Source organism: Nerophis lumbriciformis, linkage group LG07 (assembly GCF_033978685.3).
Source record: "Nerophis lumbriciformis linkage group LG07, RoL_Nlum_v2.1, whole genome shotgun sequence".
Taxonomy (NCBI): Eukaryota; Metazoa; Chordata; class Actinopteri; order Syngnathiformes; family Syngnathidae; genus Nerophis; species Nerophis lumbriciformis.
In genome coordinates this window covers 24,917,237-24,937,370 of record NC_084554.2, presented here as the reverse complement: position 1 = coordinate 24,937,370, position 20,134 = coordinate 24,917,237, and the positions used below count along the sequence as shown (strand labels likewise).

At 40.8% G+C, this 20,134-nt stretch overlaps 2 long non-coding RNA genes across 2 annotated transcripts; one reads left to right on the top strand and one right to left on the bottom strand.

Annotated features, from left to right (window-relative positions):
• The first annotated feature begins 3,073 nt into the window (after nucleotides 1-3,073).
• Nucleotides 3,074-9,425, top strand: LOC133609248 (uncharacterized). The gene is made up of 3 exons (XR_009815688.2): nucleotides 3,074-3,174; nucleotides 4,044-4,105; nucleotides 9,290-9,425. It is a non-coding gene; the product is annotated as an uncharacterized lncRNA (long non-coding RNA).
• Nucleotides 9,426-10,176: 751 nt separating this feature from the next.
• LOC140678951 (uncharacterized) lies at nucleotides 10,177-14,394 on the bottom strand. Its single transcript, XR_012050548.1, has 2 exons — nucleotides 10,666-14,394; nucleotides 10,177-10,453 (listed from the first exon to the last, which is right to left on the bottom strand). It is a non-coding gene; the product is annotated as an uncharacterized lncRNA (long non-coding RNA).
• Between the last annotated feature and the right edge of the window lie 5,740 nt (nucleotides 14,395-20,134).

Below are 20,134 nucleotides of genomic sequence, written 5' to 3'. Positions count from 1 at the left end.
TACACACTTATTGGCATCAATTAGGCACACCTGCACAAGATAATGTCGTTTTTGAGAGTAAGTCTACAGTGATGTGCATCATACAAAGCAGTGTTTCCAATATTGTGGCCGGTCTTATTTACCTGGCTCAACTTCAACGGCATATTATCCCCAGCATCTTTGTTGTAGTTTTTAGAGCTTCCATATGGAGTCTACTGACTACTAAGTCTACTAAGTTAGAACTATACGCTACTTTGTATTCGAAATTGCAACAGCAGAGGATGCATGTGCATGTATGAGCCAGTCTGCCCAACAACAAGAGGATAGAGCAGTGGTTCTTAACCTTGTTCGAGGTACTGAACCCCACCACTTTCATATGCGCATAACCCTTCTTTAGTGAAAAATAAAATGTATTTTTCTTAATTTATTCTTAATTTATAAATATTAATCATGAAATGATTAACATTATATTATAGGCCTACTGAAATGCGATTTTCTTATTTAAACGGGGATAGCAGGTCCATTCTATGTGTCATACTTGATCATTTCGCGATATTGCCATATTTTTGCTATAAGGATTTAGTAGAGAACATCGACGATAAAGTTTGCAACTTTTGGTCGCTGATAAAAAAGCCTAGCCTGTACCGGAAGTAGCAGACGATATGCGCGTGATGTCACAGGTTGTGGAGCTCCTCACATCCGCACATTGTTTACAATCATGGCCACCAGCAGCGAGAGCGATTCGGACCAAGAGAGCGACGATTTCCCCATTAATTTGAGCGAGTACGAAAGATTTGTGGATGAGGAAAGTGAGAGTGAAGGACTAGAGGGCAGTGGGAGCGATTCAGATAGGGAATATGCTGTGAGAGGCGAGTGGGACCTGATATTCAGCTGGGAATGACTAAAACAGTAAATAAACACAAGACATACAGTATATATACTCTATTAGCCACAACACAACCAGGCTTATATTTAATATGCCACAAATTAATCCCGCATAACAAACACCTCCCCCCTCCCGTCCATATAACCCGCCAATACAACTCAAACACCTGCACAACACACTCAATCCCACAGCCCAAAATACCGTTCACCTCCCCAAAGTTCATACAGCACATATATTTCCCCAAAGTCCCCAAAGTTACGTACGTGACATGCACATAGCGGCACGCACTTACGGGCAAGCGATCAAATGTTTGGAAGCGGCAGCTGCATGCGTACTCACGGTACCACGTCTGCGCATCCAACTCAAAGTCCTCCTGGTAAGAGTCTCTGTTGTCCCAGGTTCTCCACAGGCCAATGGTAAAGCTTGACTGTCATCTTTCGGGAATGTAAACAATGAAACACCGGCCGTGTTTGTGTTGCTGCAGTCGGACGCAATACACCGCTTCCCACCTACAGCTTTCTTCTTTGCTGTCTCCATTGTTCATTGAACAAATTGAAAAATATTCACCAACACAGATGTCCAGAATACTGTGGAATTTTGCGATGAAAACAGACGACTTAATAGCTGGCCACCATGCTGTCCCAAAATGTCCTCTACAATCCGTGACATCACGTGCAGGCGTCATCATACCGAGACGTTTTCAGCAGGATATTTCACGCGAAATTTAAAATTGCACTTTAGTAAGCTAACCCGGCTGTATTGGCATGTGTTGCAATGTTAAGATTTCATCATTGATATATAAACTATCAGACTGCGTTTCAGTAGGCCTTTAAAGAAATACTAATAAAGATATATTTTACATACACAACGTTACAGGAATGTACACATGATCCTATGTTTACATCTCATTGTGCAACATGTGAATGTTTTAGTGGGAACTAAATGCGATATCGGAAAGGGGTACAAATTATTTCAAAAGCAGGAACCCCACCCAGACATACAATACTAGTACACAGCCCATGAAAAACTATATTTTTTGTTATTGTCATTGTAAGTGGGCCAAAACACTTATTTTAGAAAATAATCCCATGGAAATGACTGCTGTCATTTGATTATAATAATAAAACATCCATCCATCCATTCATTTTCTACCGCTTGTCCCTTTTGGTGTCATTAACTTGGTATTTAGTCAGGTTTGGGACAGGTGTGCTGCTGGTGTGGCCACAGTGTGCACATCTAAGTTAAAGTACCAATGATTGTCACACACACACTAGGTGTGGTGAAATGTGTCCTATGCATTTGACCCATCACCCTTGTTCACCCCCTGGGAGGTGAGGGAGCAGTGGGCAGCAAGTCTACAGTGATGTGCATCATACAAAGCAGTGTTTCCAATATCTCAAAATCAGATCGCATCCCTTTACAACGTGCAGGTGTATCCCGTGCACTTTATGGAGACACAATAGCAGAGCTAACTTTGGCTTGATGGCTCCCCATCTAATTGATTACTTAGATGCCCGGAAGCGTCGTCCACATTCCCCAGTGACCCACTGGCATCGTCAATTGAGGGATTTGTCTCAACATTTCCAACCGTGCCATCCTATTCATTGCCTGTGTGGTCTCCCCCTTTACAAAGCGTGAAGCATGAGATTGGATTTACAGTGTAATGAAATAAAGCACATTGTTTCTAAGCTGTGTGAAAGGACGAGAGGAGGAGATAGAGCTCAGCTTACCCAACTGGAAAGTTGTTCAGAAAGCTCCGCAGTCCGCACACAGGAAAGGAGTCGAGCTCAGACTCTTGTTAGCTTGACATATTTGTTATTGGTCCTGGAAAAAAAGTGAGAACTGTATTGTTTTTTTTCAACAAACATGCAATGTAGTTAACTAAGTCACATGTCTTAATTAATGTCATCCCAAATTGCTTTCTTTCACCTTGTAGTACTTTGACTCTCCCTTAGCAAAATACAGTGCAACAACAAATATGGCTGACACTACATGGTCAAGGGTCGAGGGGTAAGTATGGATGTTGTACCTCGACCGTTTTTCTGTCAATCAAACATTTACGTTTAAAAAAAAGACGTCAAAAATATGTGTACAAGATAAATGTTGTCGTGAAAGTTCACAAATAAGGTTGTTGCATCAAATTCAGTGTATCAAATACTGACTTCACACCCTGTCAAAAATGCAAAATGGTTTGTTCCACTTGGATGGCGGCAAACGCTTCACTTGACACAGACGTCATCAAAGCTCACCTTTAAACATTCACACAGAGAACCGACATTTTTGAACAAGGACAAAATGATACAAAAAAGGTAAAAATTTTTTTATAAATCTATCTATGGCAGCGTCAGAGAAAGTTATGTACAAGTTTCACTTTGAGTTGAGTTTGTGTTTATTTGGATACTTACAACATGATACATCACAATTTCCAGTTTCTCCATTCAACATGTTCGAAAAGGAGTAGGAAGAAGCAGAGCTTCCAACCCCTTTCCTTTACATAGCAGTTGCTAAAACTTTAGTTCACTTCCTGTTCTCAATTTATTCACAATATACTCCATAACTAATACAATTACAAATAAATAAATAATAATTAGTGAAGTAAGTTATATTTCATATGGTGAGATAAACAAGATTATCTAGAAAATTTATGGATGGATGAAATACATTCAGAATGTTTATCATGGTTCTTCTTCTTTGTACTTTGTAAACACTTTAAGTTTGAAGAGTTTCTTGAAGTGGATCACTTTAGCATCTCATTGCCTAATAAATGTGATGCGTTCAAAAACCATCGAATAAAGTTAGTAAAACAGTGTTAAATACAAGGCTAGACTTAACCCCCAGGAGATGCACTAATAATAATAATATAACGGCGTGGCGAAGTTGGTAGAGTGGCCGTGCCAGCAATCGGAGGGTTGCTGGTTACTGGGGTTCAATCCCCACCTTCTACCATCCTAGTCACGTCCGTTGTGTCCTTGGGCAAGACACTTCACCCCTTGCTCCTGATGGCTGCTGGTTAGCGCCTTGCATGGCAGCTCCCGCCATCAGTGTGTGAATGTGTGTGTGAATGGGTGAATGTGGAGATACTGTCAAAGCGCTTTGAGTACCTTGAAGGTGGAAAAGCGCTATACAAGTATAACCCATTTATCATTTATAATCATAATATTAATGATTTATTTGTAAGGAACTCGCATGGCTGCAGTTTGTGTGACCCCAAGATGCAAGAACCAGGAGGAGAATGAGAAGGTAAGATGATTTTAATTATCATCAACAGAGAAATGTAGCAGTCTTGCATACAACAGTTCCAAACATAAAGAGTTTACTCAGTGCTCGAGAGAAAACATAAATAGACATATGCTGATTGGCAGCAGGTGTGGACCAGCTGCCAATCAACGGCAGGTGAGGAGAAAACAGTGCTCCGAGAAACAAACAAGAAATTTAACAAAATAAGAGCACTGACAGGAAGTAATACAAAAACAAGGAAACAAACAGAAATGAAGTGACCGATCGTCACATTATTATTATGATTTGAATTATTCATGATAATAATCCTATTTGCGTATCAGCTAATCACTGCTTTAGACTCTGAAGTACTGGAAAACTTGACAGATTGAAAGAGGTTATACTGTGTTTTTTTCCTAAATGTAAAACATTTCCTTGTGGTCTCTACATAACAGGTAATGGTGGTGCGTTGGGACAAAATGTTGCATAGATTATGTTTTACAGACCATCTTCAGGCCGTTTTTGTAATCATGTGTGCTTACGGACTGTATCCCTTGCAGACTGTATTGATATATAATGTAGGAACCAGAATATTAATAACAGAAAGACACAACCCTTTTGTGTGAATGAGTGTAAATGGGGGAGGAAGATTTTTTGGGTTGGTGCACTAATTGTAAGTGTATCTTGTGTTTTTTATGTTGATTTAATAAAAAAACAAAAAACAAACAAAAAAACGATACCGATAATAAAAAAAACAATACCGATAATTTCCGATATTACATTTTAACACATTTATCGGCCATCTCTAGTTAATACTAATTAATAATAACACAGATTCGTTTTTAAATGTATGCATAACATTTCTAAGCCTTTTTAAAGAAAATATATGCATCAACTTTCTATCCATCCATCCATCCTTTTTCTACCACTTGTCCCTTTCGGGGCTGCGGGGGGTGCTGGAGCCTATCTCAGCTGCATTCGGGCGGAAGGTGGGTTACACCCTGGACAAGTCGCCACCTCATCACAGGGCCAACACAGATAGACAGACAACATTCACACACTAGGGCCAATTTAGTGTTGCCAATCAACCTATCCCCAGGTGCATGTCTTTGGAGGTGGGAGGAAGCCGAAGTACCCGAAAGGAATCCACGCAGTCACGGGGAGAACATGTAAACTCCACACAGAAAGATCCAGAGCCCCGGATTGAACTCAGGACCTTCGTATTGTGAGGCACATGCACTAACCCAGTGGTCCCCAACCACCGGGCCGTGGCCCGGTACCGGTCCGTGGATTGATCGGTACCGGGCCGCACAAGAATTAAAAAAGTTAAATAAAAAATATTTATTTATTTATTTATTTTTTATTTTTTATTAAATCAACATAAAAAACACAAGATACACTTACAATTAGTGCACCAACCCAAAAAACTTCCCTCCCTCATTCACACTCATTCGCACAAAAGGGTTGTTTCTTTCTGTTATTAATATTATGGTTCCTACATTATATATCAATATAGATCAATACAGTTTGCAGGGATACAGTCCGTAAGCACACATGATTGTATTCTTTTATGACAAAAAAACAAAACAAAATAAATAAAACAAATCCCCCCCCGTGGGACAAATTGTCAAGCGTTGACCGGTCCGCAGTTACAAAAAGGTTGGGGACCACTGCACTAACCTCTGTACCACTGTGCTGATTATACAAATTATATGATAATGTCAGATTTACCACACCTACATAACTACAGGTATATTGGCAATCTGTGGTAAACACTAAAGCAGCCTGGATACATCCCCAAATAATGGGAATATGAGGAAAGTATGGACCTCTCAAGTCAAATTGACTTGTGCAAAATGGGACAGACCAGGTAAGAGGAGCGTAATTTGCAGCAATCATTTTAATGATTCTGACTTCCAAAAAAAAGGGTTTTTGTCAATGTATGGATGGAAAACAATTTAAAGACTCCCGAAAATCAAAAACACTCTCAAAGGGAGGAAGACTGAATGAAAACCTGCGGAAAAACGAGAGAAAAAATTAGGTAAGTTGCTAGTATTCTTTTCCGCATCCTCTTCTACTGATGTTTTCTTCAAGATACTTGAGGAAATGCTGAGAGGGAAGGAGGAAACACAGGCTATGGTGTCTATGGAATAGGAAATGTAAGATCAGGGAAGTCCAGAAACATTTTTTGCTCTTATTAACAAGATCTGTTTTGAAGTAATCATGGACCAGGGTGACAAATGCATGCAAATTAAGTGATCAAAATAATAGTTTTATATGCCTTTATCCACACTGTTTATTCGGGGAAATGGGCTCCAATTCTGTAGATGACGTCACACCAAGATGGGGCGGCATATCGAGTCTGGTCATGAAAAGGGGGCGTCCAAGTACACTTAAACGACCCATTACTCAAAAACTCATTGATATTTTGGGGAAAAACTGCCAGTAGGGATGTGCGGATCAATACTGAAATATCGACAGTGTCGATACCAGATATTAATGCTGTATTACCGATTCTCAAATGAAAATATTGATACTTTTGATACTTTAGTTATTTGGGACAATGTATATCATTAACAGGAAAACAGTTTAAAAAAAGTAACTAAACTTGTGAATGAGGCAATGTGTCAATGTTGGATGCTTTTTTTGAGGGTTATTTACATGTTCATTATTTTCATGTAACGGAATTGTGAATTAGTTTGTTCTTAATAAGTGTATGTTAATGCTTTTATTTTTTACTCATTTTCTTTTTTATGGTTTGAACCCCCATTTTCGTGCACTTTGAATGATTTTGTATGTTTTATTAGCTTGACTATATTGTTATTCTCGCCACTATTGCAATATACTTCAGAGTTTGAAGTAAATAAATAACTCCCTTTGTATCCTTTATGCTCTGAGACATGTTATTATCTGAAATATGCAACTTTTTAAATGTTATCAGACATATTAGGTATATTTGCACAAAGTATCGCTATTCCTGAGAATCACTTGCCATTTTTTCAAACGATTTCCCTTAGTTCTTCGGGGTGAGGATGACATCATTACGCAACGTCCATAGTGACCTTAGACAGCAACATGGCGTGCCCGGGCGGAGGAAGCGCACCAAAGTTTGCCGACATTTTACAAGAAAAGATTGCAACAGCGCTACTAATAATAATCCAGGGTTGCTACTTCATCAAGGGGACATACGAGCAATATGCTGAAACGTTTGAACATACAGCATGCAATAACTACAAACCCCGTTTCCATATGAGTTGGGAAATTGTGTTAGATGTAAATATAAACGGAATACAATGATTTGCAAATCATTTTCAACCCATATTCAGTTGAATATGCTACAAAGACAACATATTTGATGTTCAAACTGATAAAAAAAAAATCATTTGCAAATAATCATTAACTTTAGAATTTGATGCCAGCAACATGTGACAAAGAAGTTGAAAGAAAGGTGGCAATAAATACTGATAAAGTTGAGGAATGCTCATCAAACACTTATTTGGAACATCCCACAGGTGAACAGGCAAATTGGGAACATGTGGGTGCCATGATTGGGTATAAAAGTAGATTCCATGAAATGGTCAGTCATTCACAAACAAGGATGGGGCGAGGGTCACCACTTTGTCAACAAATGCGTGAGCAAATTGTTGAACAGTTTAAAAAAACCTTTCTCAACCAGCTATTGCAAGGAATTTAGGGATTTCACCATCTACGGTCCGTAATATCATCAAAGGGTTCAGAGAATCTGGAGAAATCACTGCACGTAAGCAGCTAAGCCCGTGACCTTCGATCCCTCAGGCTGTACTGCATCAACAAGCGACATCAGTGTGTAAAGGATATCACCACATGGGCTCAGGAACACTTCAGAAACCCACTGTCAGTAACTACAGTTGGTCGCTACATCTGTAAGTGCAAGTTAAAACTCTCCTATGCAATGCGAAAACCGTTTATCAACAACACCCAGAAACGCTGTCGGCTTCGCTGGGCCTGAGATCATCTAAGATGAACTGATACAAAGTGGAAAAGTGTTCTGTGGTCTGACGAGTCCCATTTCAAATTATTTTTGGAAACTGTGGACGTCGTGTCCTCCGGGCAAAGAGGAAAAGAACCATCCGGATTGTTATAGGCGCAAAGTTGAAAAGCCAGCATCTGTGATGGTATGGGGGTGTATTAGTGCCCAAGACATGGGTAACTTACACATCTGTGAAGGCACCATTAATGCTTAATTGCCATCCAAGCAACGTTACCATGGACGCCCCTGCTTATTTCAGCAAGACAATGCCAAGCCATGTGTTACATCAACGTGGCTTCATAGTAGAAGAGTGCGGGTACTAGACCGGCCTGCCTGTAGTCCAGACCTGTCTCCCATTGAAAATGTGTGGCGCATTATGAAGCCTAAAATACCACGACGGAGACCCCCGGACTGTTGAACAACTTAAGCTGTACATCAAGCAAGAATGGGAAAGAATTCCACCTGAGAAGCTTAAAAAATGTGTCTCCTCAGTTCCCAAACGTTTACAGAGTGTTGTTAAAAGGAAAGGCCATGTAACACAGTGGTGAACATGCCCTTTCCCAACTACTTTGGCACGTGTTGCAGCCATGAAATTCTAAGTTAATTATTATTTGCAAAAAAAATAAAGTTTATGAGTTTGAACATCAAATATCTTGTCTTTGTAGTGCATTCAATTGAATATGGGTTGAAAAGGATTTGCAAATCATTGTATTCCGTTTATATTTACATCTAACACAATTTCCCAACTCATATGGAAACGGGGTTTGTAGTTGGAATATTGCTAAATGTTGTATTCAACATGTGTCTATTCTATCAATCTACACCCCATCAACAACCACTCGCCATCGCACTCTGTCAGGGGCTATTTTGGCCAATTCAGTCCAGTTGGTCACATGACATGGGTCGATTAGCCAAGCAATGTTCCTGTTGAATGAATGATGACATGTTCTGGATTCTGCGAAGACAAAAAGAATGAGTCCAAATCAAAGGCACCGAATGCAAAAACACATCATAGTAAAAATAGAAACAGTTGAACATTGTAAAGAGGCGAGGAAGGTCGCGCAAACAAAGGCAGGATTTTTTTGTTATTGTTTTAATCTCATGTCTTATTAGAGCCAATGCCTGGCATCTGCATGTTGATGAACATACAGCAAGACAGCGCAGGAGTGGACTCATCCCTTCTAATTACTCTGATGCAGAGCTGATGTGAAAACACGCACACCTTGAGACCCAAATCTAATCCCCAGCTGTCTGCATGCAAACATCCCAAGAGTGAACCCTGGCAGTGGAAGTGGGAACAGCAGCGTCTCCGAGCTGATTAAGAGATACTCAGGCTGATAGGTAAGGTCCAGCTGCAGATCTGTCAAGGCGACATTCCGACAAACAGCACCCACGCGTCGTCTCTGTGATGGCGATGGCGTGCGATGGCAGTCTTGGCACGTGAAGCAGAATCGTGCGGCGACGATGTGAACGGGTCAAACCGGCTGTCATCGCTAGTGAACGCACCCTTAAAAATTGTGCAAAAAAAAAAAAGATCCTCTGAAGAAGCTCCAGGAGCTTCCTTGGCAACCTGACTCCAACATCAGAACTCAATTCTCATGTAAATCCCCAGCCAGGCTGATAAATGGCAACGTTACAGAGGATTCATATATTTATATTTATACTCTATCATAATTAAATACAGTGGATTTATATTTATACCGTATTATAATACAATACAGTGGATTTATTTTTATACTCTATTAATAGAATACAGTTAATTTATATATTTATATTCATACTGTATTATAATACAATACATTGGATTTGTATATTTATATGTATACTGTATTGTAATACAATACAGTGTTATAATACAGTATAAATATAAATCCACTGTTTTGTAATACAAACAGTGGATTTATATTTATACTGTATTATAACACAATACAGTGGATTTATATACAGTATTTACATTGTTTTAAGATACTATACAGTGGATTTATATATGTATACTGCATTACAGTATAATACAGTGGATTATATATTTATGTAGTGAGTCTTCTTCTGCGTTGTGTAATTTTTTAAAATAAAAGACACTTCACCATGCCGTCGGTTCAGTATTTATTGGAAACCTGTGTTGGAAACACAAAACACACACACAGGTCTCAACTTTCTGGCGGAGTGATATCTGCTCCTTCTCGTTCAGAAGTCCGAAGGAAGAGGAAGTAACATTCATTCATTCATACAAAAATAATAATAAATTAAATTACATTAACAAAAACGTTTTCTTACAAAATAATAATGCACAAATCCACATACCTGTGTTGGAAACACAAAACACACACACAGGTCTCAACTTTCTGGCGGAGTGATATCTGCTCCTGTGTAATGCAAACACCACGCGTAAGTACTATCAAACAATTTACACAGTCGACGCTCTACGTCTAAATAACCGAAATTGTGCATAAAAATTACTCAAAACAACACATCACTTGTACCCACAACAATACTGAGTTAACTTTTCAAGTATCTAGGAACGTTTAGGAAGACTATTTACAATATGAAGAAACACGGAGCAGTGGAGAACTATTACCTTCTCGTTCAGAAGTCCGAAGGAAGAGGAAGTAAAGCAATCGAAAAACAGCAAAGACACTTCCCGCACCGGACATCCGGTTCTTCAAAATAAAAGCGTTACTTCAAAATAAATATAATACCCTGTCTAGTTCATAATATAGCGCAACAACATCACACTATTACATTCACCCCCACTGTTTTGCGCTATAAAATGAACAAGACTCACAGCTTTAATAATACGACACAGCAAAAAAAAATTGTACATATAGTATCTTCAGGTACCACTATGTAATTCCCTCATTACAAACTCATAAACCAGCCTATCCAGTTAATAAAACTATCCAACTCAGGATTAGGATGAGCACTAGGTGATCAGTCTCTTACTCAACCATAGGAAAAAGTGCCATATACACATTTTAAGGCTTTAGAAATACATAGTGCCAGCAATATGTACCCAATACTATAAACACTGGAATTTGTTTTCATGTTTTTATGAAAAATGAAAATTCTGTCAGCATTACAATAACTCCTCTCATTATAAAAACAAAAGAAGCGAAGAAGACAGAAGGGAAAAAAAACTTCATCCTTAAAGATGGAAGTCTCTAACCCCTAACCTCAACTTTCTGTGTGGACATAACTTGGATAAGCCTATTTACCGGCCTAACTAATCTACCTAATCTTGTGCGGAGTCCACTTCTCAGAGAACTCACAGAACCCCCCTCCTGCACAGTAACTACTGTCTGAGACTCGCTCGCAGCAACAGAATCCACACACGAAGTCGCAACTGAGTATGCGAAATCTCTTACCCCAGACACAGCACAAGTGTCAAATGAATGGTCAAGCGGCTGAAAATTACCTGAACTAGCCTCGATTATTTCGGGAGAACCACTGGCATCCCCACTATCAACCCGCTGTCCTTCACCGTGACCCTCAGGTAAATCTGACAAAACAGAAAGGTCAGCCTCCCCCTCTACGAGCGACTCAGAAAGACCAGATACCCAACGTGCGGTCCTGGCATCACTCTGCTTTTCCTGGCCCAATGAACCCCCAGACTGTTGACTCTGACTATCACTGAGGACAGGAAACTCAACTTCCTCATCAGATTCCTCCCACGAAGGAAGCGGCAAGAACTTAACCGGCATGATCAAATTTCTGTGAACTGTCTTGATCCGGCCAGTGACCGGATGTCGAATGCTGTATGTGTGAAGTTCGTCGTTCTTGCTTACAACCACATATACTGCACTCTCCCAACGATCTGATAATTTCTTTTTCCCTCTCTCGCCTTTGTTCGCTAGCAAAACTCTGTCGCCTTCTTCTACGGAGAATCCTTTTGTCTTTCGGTTATACACTTCAGCTTGCTTGGCCTGTCGTTTGCTGATATGTTTCTGAGCTAGTGTCATGGCTTCCCTCAGATCTTTTCCCAGAGACTGAACATACTTGTCCACGTCCACGGTCTCTCCATCTAAGAGAACGCTCTCAAACATCACATCGACAGGCAATCGAGGAGTGCGACCAAACATCAATAAAAATGGCGGAAACCCCGTGGTTTCATGAACTGTGCAATTATATGCAAAAGTCAGTGAAGTCAGCATCTGAGGCCATTTTGCTTTTAAGCGTGGCGGTAGAGCTCGAATCATCGAACCCAGGGTGCGGTTAAATCGCTCAGCCTGGCCGTTCCCCATAGGGTGGTACGGCGTGGTATGTGACTTTTCAACCCCGGCCAACAATAAAAGCTCAGCTATTAGCGAACTTTCGAAATTAGCCCCTTGGTCTGAATGAAGGCGTGCTGGAAATCCATACACAGAAAAAAAATTATTCCACAGCACCCGAGCAACAGTTTTAGCAGTCTGGTTAGAGCAGGGATAGGCACAAGCTACCCTAGTGAAATGATCGGTGACTACCAGCACATCAACAGACCTGTTATTAACATCCTCTGCTGACCAAAAATCAACACATACCAACTCCATCGGGGCAGTAGTCACAATAGACAATAGTGGAGCTCTGGCTTCCGGTTCTGGAGCTTTGCTCAACACACATCTCTTACACTGAGTGACATACAACTTGACATCAGCAGCCATTGTGTCCCAATAGAAGCGTTGTCTAGCGAGCCACAAAGTGCGCTGCTGACCCTGATGACCAGCATCATCATGCAAGCCCTTCAACACTCGACTCCTCAGAGCAACTGGAACGACATACTGGAAAATTTTCTTTTTGCTCACCAGATGCTTGGACACACGATAAATCACACCCAGCCGGGTTGTGAGTTTTCCCCACTGCCTCAATGTCCTGTTAGTCTCCTCAGACTCCTGAACTCTCTCCCTGCGAGAGGGACGGTGACCTCGGTCCACAAAGAACCGTACTCTACTCAACACAGGGTCCTGAAACTGCAATTTGTGCAGTTCTTCATGAGTGAAAACGGGCAATGGGGTCTGACCCATCGCTGCCACTTGTTCTAATTGCTGCACCTGAGAGATGGCCCTCACCGAAACACCATCCTCCCAGTGACAATGCGCATCTAATACTGCGGACACTTCCTGTCTTGTAATCTTACCTGCAACACAAGCCTCGCCCCCACAGACTATAGAGGAACTGGAGTTAGCTTGAGGCTGCTCACTCCTTCCTGGGCGCTCACAGGACAGATGAAACATATCCTGCACTTGGGGCCCTAAAACGCCACTCGCCTCTCTTAACAAAACATCATAAGGAGTTCTCGTCAACCCATGCATTACCTTACACCTCACAAAAGGCTCTCTGCTCAGAGCATCGGCCACGGTATTCTTGGGCCCAGGAAGATACTGGATGTCGAAATCAAATGGAGCCAGTTTAGACACCCACCTGTGCTCGCATGCATCCAGTTTTGGTTTCGACAGTATGTATTTGAGCGGATTGTTATCCGTCCACACAGTAAATTTCTGTCCCTGCAGCCAATGACTGAACTTATCATGAATGGCCCACTTCATTGCAAGGAACTCAAGTCTATGAGCTGGGTACTTAGACTGAGCATGATTCAATGACTTGCTAGCAAAGGCAACAGGCCTAGCTATGTCATAGCCATCCTGAACTTGTGAAAGTACAGCCCCTAATCCGCTGGTGGATGCATCGACAGACAGAATAAAAGGCTTAGAAAAATCCGGATGGGCTAGCAAAACCTGGTCAACAAGAGCCTGCTTCAGAGCTTCGAAAGCCTGCTTACACTCCTCATTCCAATCTGCGTACAGCTTTTCGACGCAGTTTACCACGAGCCCCACGTGGCTGTTTACCCCCTGAGAGAAGTTGAAAAAGCGGCTTAGCTATCATAGAGCAGTTCTCAATGAAATGTTGATAATATATTACCATGCCAAGGAACGAGCGCAACTTATCAACTGACGGTGTGGCACCATCACTGTCCATCATGTCGGACTCACTCACGCTCACAATGGCCCGCACTTTGTCTGAATCAGTGGATATCCCCTCCTGAGAAACCACATGCCCCAAAAACTTTACAGATCTCCGCCATAATTTACATTTAGCCGGAGAGAGCTTCAGGTTGTGCTGCTGCAAACGCTTGAAAACTACCTCCAGCCTTTCCAGACTCTGCTGCTCCGTCCTGCCAAAGACCAACACATCGTCAAGGTAGCAAAGCAAAGACATGAAGTTCTGATCACCAAAGATGGTGAGCATCATCCTCATAAAAGTGGCTGGACTATTACAGAGGCCCTGAGGCATGCGATTGTACTCATGCAACCCCAGAGGTGACGAAAAGGCAGTATATTTCTTATCATCCTCGTGGAGTGGCACATTGTAATAGCCCGATGTCAGATCAAGCGTGCTAAAAAAGGCATTACCCCCCAGCGCCGCCAGCACATCCGCCTGATGAGGCAGAGGATGAGCGTCTTTGACTGTGCGGGCGTTTAACCAGCGAAAATCTGTGCACACTCTGAGGTTACCATCTTTCTTCCAACACAACACCAAAGGTGAAGCGTACTCGCTACTTGACTTTCTGATTATATCCCGTTCTTCCATCTCATCCAGAGTCTCTCTCAACTTCTGGTAGTGTGCCGGAGAGAGCCTCCGATAAGGCAACCTTAAGGGGCGGTCATCAGTCAGTCGAATACGGTGACAAAAACCAGTAACCTCCCCACAATCCAAAGTGTGTCTGGAGGACACACTTTCGTACTTCACAATCAAATCAGTCAATTTCTCTTTCCAAGCTGGAGATATGTCACATTCATTCACTGACAAACTCCGAAGACCCAGACCCTCGAGCCTAGAATCCCCTCTTATCACACTGCCGCTCACCGAACTCTGCGCTGTCAAACTGCTATGACAGTCGTCACTGTTAACTCTCACCACATTTTGGTGAACAGTATGTTCGATACCATCATCAAAATCCTCCAATGCGATGCACGGGGAAACATCTGCCACTTTTGCATTTCTTCGCAAAGTCAATGTGGATGTAGTTGGGTTGATTATTTTCACGGGGACCCAACCATCTCCCCACAAAGGAGTCACTACTCTACCGACTAGTATGTTACGGGGCACACAACGTGATGAACTTGGCTCCACGATAACAGTACTGCCAACTGAGAGTTTAGTCTCTTTGGGAAGGCGGCCCCACACAACATGTTCACTCATAGGCTCCAATGTTACTGCCTGTTTAAGTTTGACTGTCCCCACTCTGTCTGGAATCTTGTCCCCCCTCCACCTTTCCAGATTAGCCAGAAACCGAATAAACTCACTGGCCTCTCGCTGCTGCGGTGAATCAGATTTGCCCACTATACGCCAATAAGCCTCATCAGACTTAAATCTTTTGATGATCGGTTTCAGAAGATTAGTGCCCACAATCATTTCGTCTACCTGTCCGTCAATAATCAGCACTGGAACAAGATAGTCAGAGTCAAACAGTCTGAGTTTCATCTCACAAATCCCCACTGGCTCTGTCTGCTTCCCACCACACCCAACGAGAACAATGTCTGTAGAGGATATTAAATCGCCACCCACTACTCCCGCCTCCCTCAACTGAGGTACAAGATCTGCGCGCAGAGAAGTGGCCATGGACCCACTATCTAACATCCCCTGAACCTTGACTTTGTCCCCTGCTACCACAGTGGTGAAAAACAAACTGTCGCTTGCGCCTGTCCTCATTGTGTTCTGAAAAATCACGGTTTTGTCTGATGGCGCTAGTTCACAGGCAGCAGAAAACACTGATTGAATATAATCATCAATAGAGGGAAAACCACTTAGCCCCACGTTGCCCTCCGCCAAAGAGGAGCTGCCTAGTTTTCCGAACTCTGAGGGGCCCGATTGTGTGGTGACTGAGTCGGAACTGCTTGACTACAATTAGCGCCGATATGGCCTGGTAAGTAACACCTAAAGCATAACTTGTTCATCCGGCAATGCACACTGGTGCTATGGTCAGAACTGCCACACACTCTACAGTCGCGAGTGTATCTGGGTGTTCTGTTCTGCGATGAATTGTGTGCTGTATTATGAGGCGAATCGTGTGCTAGTTGAGCATTACTAGACAATGTACGCTCCAGTAACTGCAAAACTCTGTCCATTGTGGATTTTTCCTCAGCCGAGGGTAGCTGGTGCGGCACAACTTTGGGAGCAGACGACAAAATCCCCCCAATCTGAATACCACTGACTATCCCCTCCTGAATCGCTCCCACTGTCACCTCTTTCTGTACTGACAGTTGACTCCCACAAAATGTCTGCACCTTCCTGTGGTTATCAAGGTGTTCTTGTACCTCCTGAGCAGACCATTCACGAGGTGGCTTTGTTTTAAATATCAGTGCCAGTTCTTTATCAGGGCAGTTACGGACAAACATGATCACTGCATGACGACTCAACTCCGTAACAGGCTCACCTTTACTGACTAAGCATTGCTCCGTAATTTCAGCTGATTTGTTGAGTCTAACCCAGTAGTTAAGAGGGCTTTCCCCAGCAACAGGCTGTACTGCATAGAAGTCAGCTAGGGGTAGGTCGGAGTGCACCACGTCACCAACATGGCGCCTTAACACACTATAGACTACATTAACATCTATCGTGTCAGGATTGCTGCGCAGCCATACTTTGGTGACATCCCTGGCCTTGCCCAGGAGTCTGTTTACAACCTCCCCAATACTGTCTGTCCCACTGTACCCTTGTTTGGAAGTGTAGCTCCTCATTAACTCCTCCCACTCCAATATGGAGTATTTATCTGTACTATCCCCTCTAAAGTACGGTGGAATATTGACTTCAGAACGTAGTACCAAATTCAGCTTTGAAGCATCAATGACAGTGGTGCCACACTGGTCAGGGTGGTAGACATGCTGAGGTTAGTCAGGGCTTACAGTGGTTGTATGATCAGGGATGACATTTTGGCACAAACTGGCTTTGATAGATTCTCCAATCTCTGCCCCTATTGACCTAGCTAATTCAACTAGCTGACTGGAAGATAACTCCAAACCAGTACTGGGTAAGTTTCGAGGTGCGGGACCTACTGGTGATACCCCTGTAGTGAAAGGCAGGGTACGGGGCCTGACCACCTCATCTCTCCGCCTCTCATGTCTGCCCCCCTCCACAGTAGAATGGCCTGGTTGTAATACAGGTCGACCTGGCGTGGACATTGACAGGGGAGTGTACATCAAAACACCCCGGCCCTTCCCCACACTCTTAATTTCCGACCCATGTACGTTAAATACTTCCATACTGGCAACCCACCCTAATTCACAGCGAAATATGCTAGCTCAGCAACACGGAAAACACCACAATGAACCAGCATAACACCCCAACACTGATAACACAATTTGAGCAAAATAGTCTTTTTTTTTTTTTTTCTCGAAAGAAAAAAAATTAAGTCTCTTGAATCAGCCAACCCACAGATGAGGATACCGTATTGCAGCAACAGCTCCGGATGGTTCAGCACACGGCGATATTCTGCTCCTCACAGCCGATCTGTAGCGCCCGCGTGTCGTCCTCAAAAGCAGGAACTGCAGCAATTAGCCCCCATCTGCTCCGTCTCAGGTACTGCAGCAACGGCGGTGGTCAGCTCCAGCTGAACAGTCGACGAGTCACGGCACCAATTTTGTAGTGAGTCTTCTTCTGCGTTGTGTAATTTTTTTAAATAAAAGACACTTCACCATGCCGTCGGTTCAGTATTTATTGGAAACCTGTGTTGGAAACACAAAACACACACACAGGTCTCAACTTTCTGGCGGAGTGATATCTGCTCCTTCTCGTTCAGAAGTCCGAAGGAAGAGGAAGTAACATTCATTCATTCATACAAAAATAATAATAAATTAAATTACATTAACAAAAACGTTTTCTTACAAAATAATAATGCACAAATCCACATACCTGTGTTGGAAACACAAAACACACACACAGGTCTCAACTTTCTGGCGGAGTGATATCTGCTCCTGTGTAATGCAAACACCACGCGTAAGTACTATCAAACAATTTACACAGTCGACGCTCTACGTCTAAATAACCGAAATTGTGCATAAAAATTACTCAAAACAACACATCACTTGTACCCACAACAATACTGAGTTAACTTTTCAAGTATCTAGGAACGTTTAGGAAGACTATTTACAATATGAAGAAACACGGAGCAGTGGAGAACTATTACCTTCTCGTTCAGAAGTCCGAAGGAAGAGGAAGTAAAGCAATCGAAAAACAGCAAAGACACTTCCCGCACCGGACATCCGGTTCTTCAAAATAAAAGTGTTACTTCAAAATAAATATAATACCCTGTCTAGTTCATAATATAGCGCAACAACATCACACTATTACATTTATACTATATTATAATACAGTGCAGTGGATGTATATATTTATTTTTATACTGTAATAAAATACAATGCAGTGGATTTATATATTTATACTGTATTACAGTATAATACAGTGGTTTATATATTTATACTATATTATAATACAGTGCAGTGGATGTATATATTTATTTTTATACTGTAATAAAATACAATACAGTGTATTTATATATTTATATTTATACTGTATCATGATACAATACAGAGGATTTATATATTTATACTGTTTTACAATATAATACAGTGGATTTATATATTTATACTGTATTACAATATAATACAGTGGTTTTATATATTCATACTGTATTAAAATACAATACAGTGGATTTATATATTTATATTTATATTGTATTATATTACAATACAGTGGATTTATATATTTATAATGTATTCACAATATAATACAGTGGTTTTATATATTTATACTGTATTACATTACAATACAGTGGAGTTTAAAAAGTCAAAACTGCAAAGGTTTAACTGACCATGTGCTTTGTAATTAAGGGTGTATGAAAACAATCAAACCGATGTGAGGAATAATGACGTGAATCCGATAAATCCACTAACTTTCAAAAAATAGCTCCGATGTTATAACGAGGCGAGACATACTTGCCAACCTTGAGACCTCCGATTTCGGGAGGTGGTCGGGGGTGGGGCGGGGGCGTGGTTAAGATATATATATATATATATATATATATATATATATATATATATATATATATATATATATATATATATATATATATATAAGAAATACTTGACTTTCAGTGAATTCTAGCAATATATATATTTTATTACATATAAATATATATATATATATAAATATATATATATATATATATATATATATATATATATATATATATATATATATATATATATATATATATATATATATATATATATATATATATATATATATATATATATGTATGTGTGGGAAAAAAAATCACAAGACTATTTCATCTCTACAGGCCTGTTTCATGAGGGGTTCCCTCAATCATCAGGAGAAGAAATCTCCTGATGATTGAGGGAACCCCTCATGAAACAGGCCTGTAGAGATGAAATAGTCTTGTGATTTTTTTTCCCACACATACATATATTGCGCTCTACTACGGTATCGAGCACTATTTTTTGGATAACCTTATTAAGATATATATATATATATATATATATATATATATATATATATATATATATATATATATATATATATATATATATATATATATATATAAATAAATCAAAGAAATACTTGAATTTCAGTGTTCATTTATTTACACATATACACACACATATCACTCATCTACTCATTGTTGAGTTAAGGGTTGAATTGTCCATCCTTGTTCTATTCTCTGTCACTATTTCAGAACACACACATTATACAAATATACATTATAAAATCAATAAGAAAACGGGAGCTCTAATTTGGGAGTCTGAATTAGGATCAGAAGTTCTTATATAAACATTGCGCACTCACGTCGCCTTTTTGTATTGATTACTGCAGCTGTGCACTGGATTCATTCACAAATACAAACTACAACTCACAAAAACTTTAGAGTTAGGCTCCACCATCAGAATGTGTACTTAAACTTATAAAGATCACATGGCTATTATTCAGTGAGTTGATTTACCAAAACTAACCTGTTATACAGGAGGAAAAAGCACACAGGACGTTTCAATTGTTCACAGACT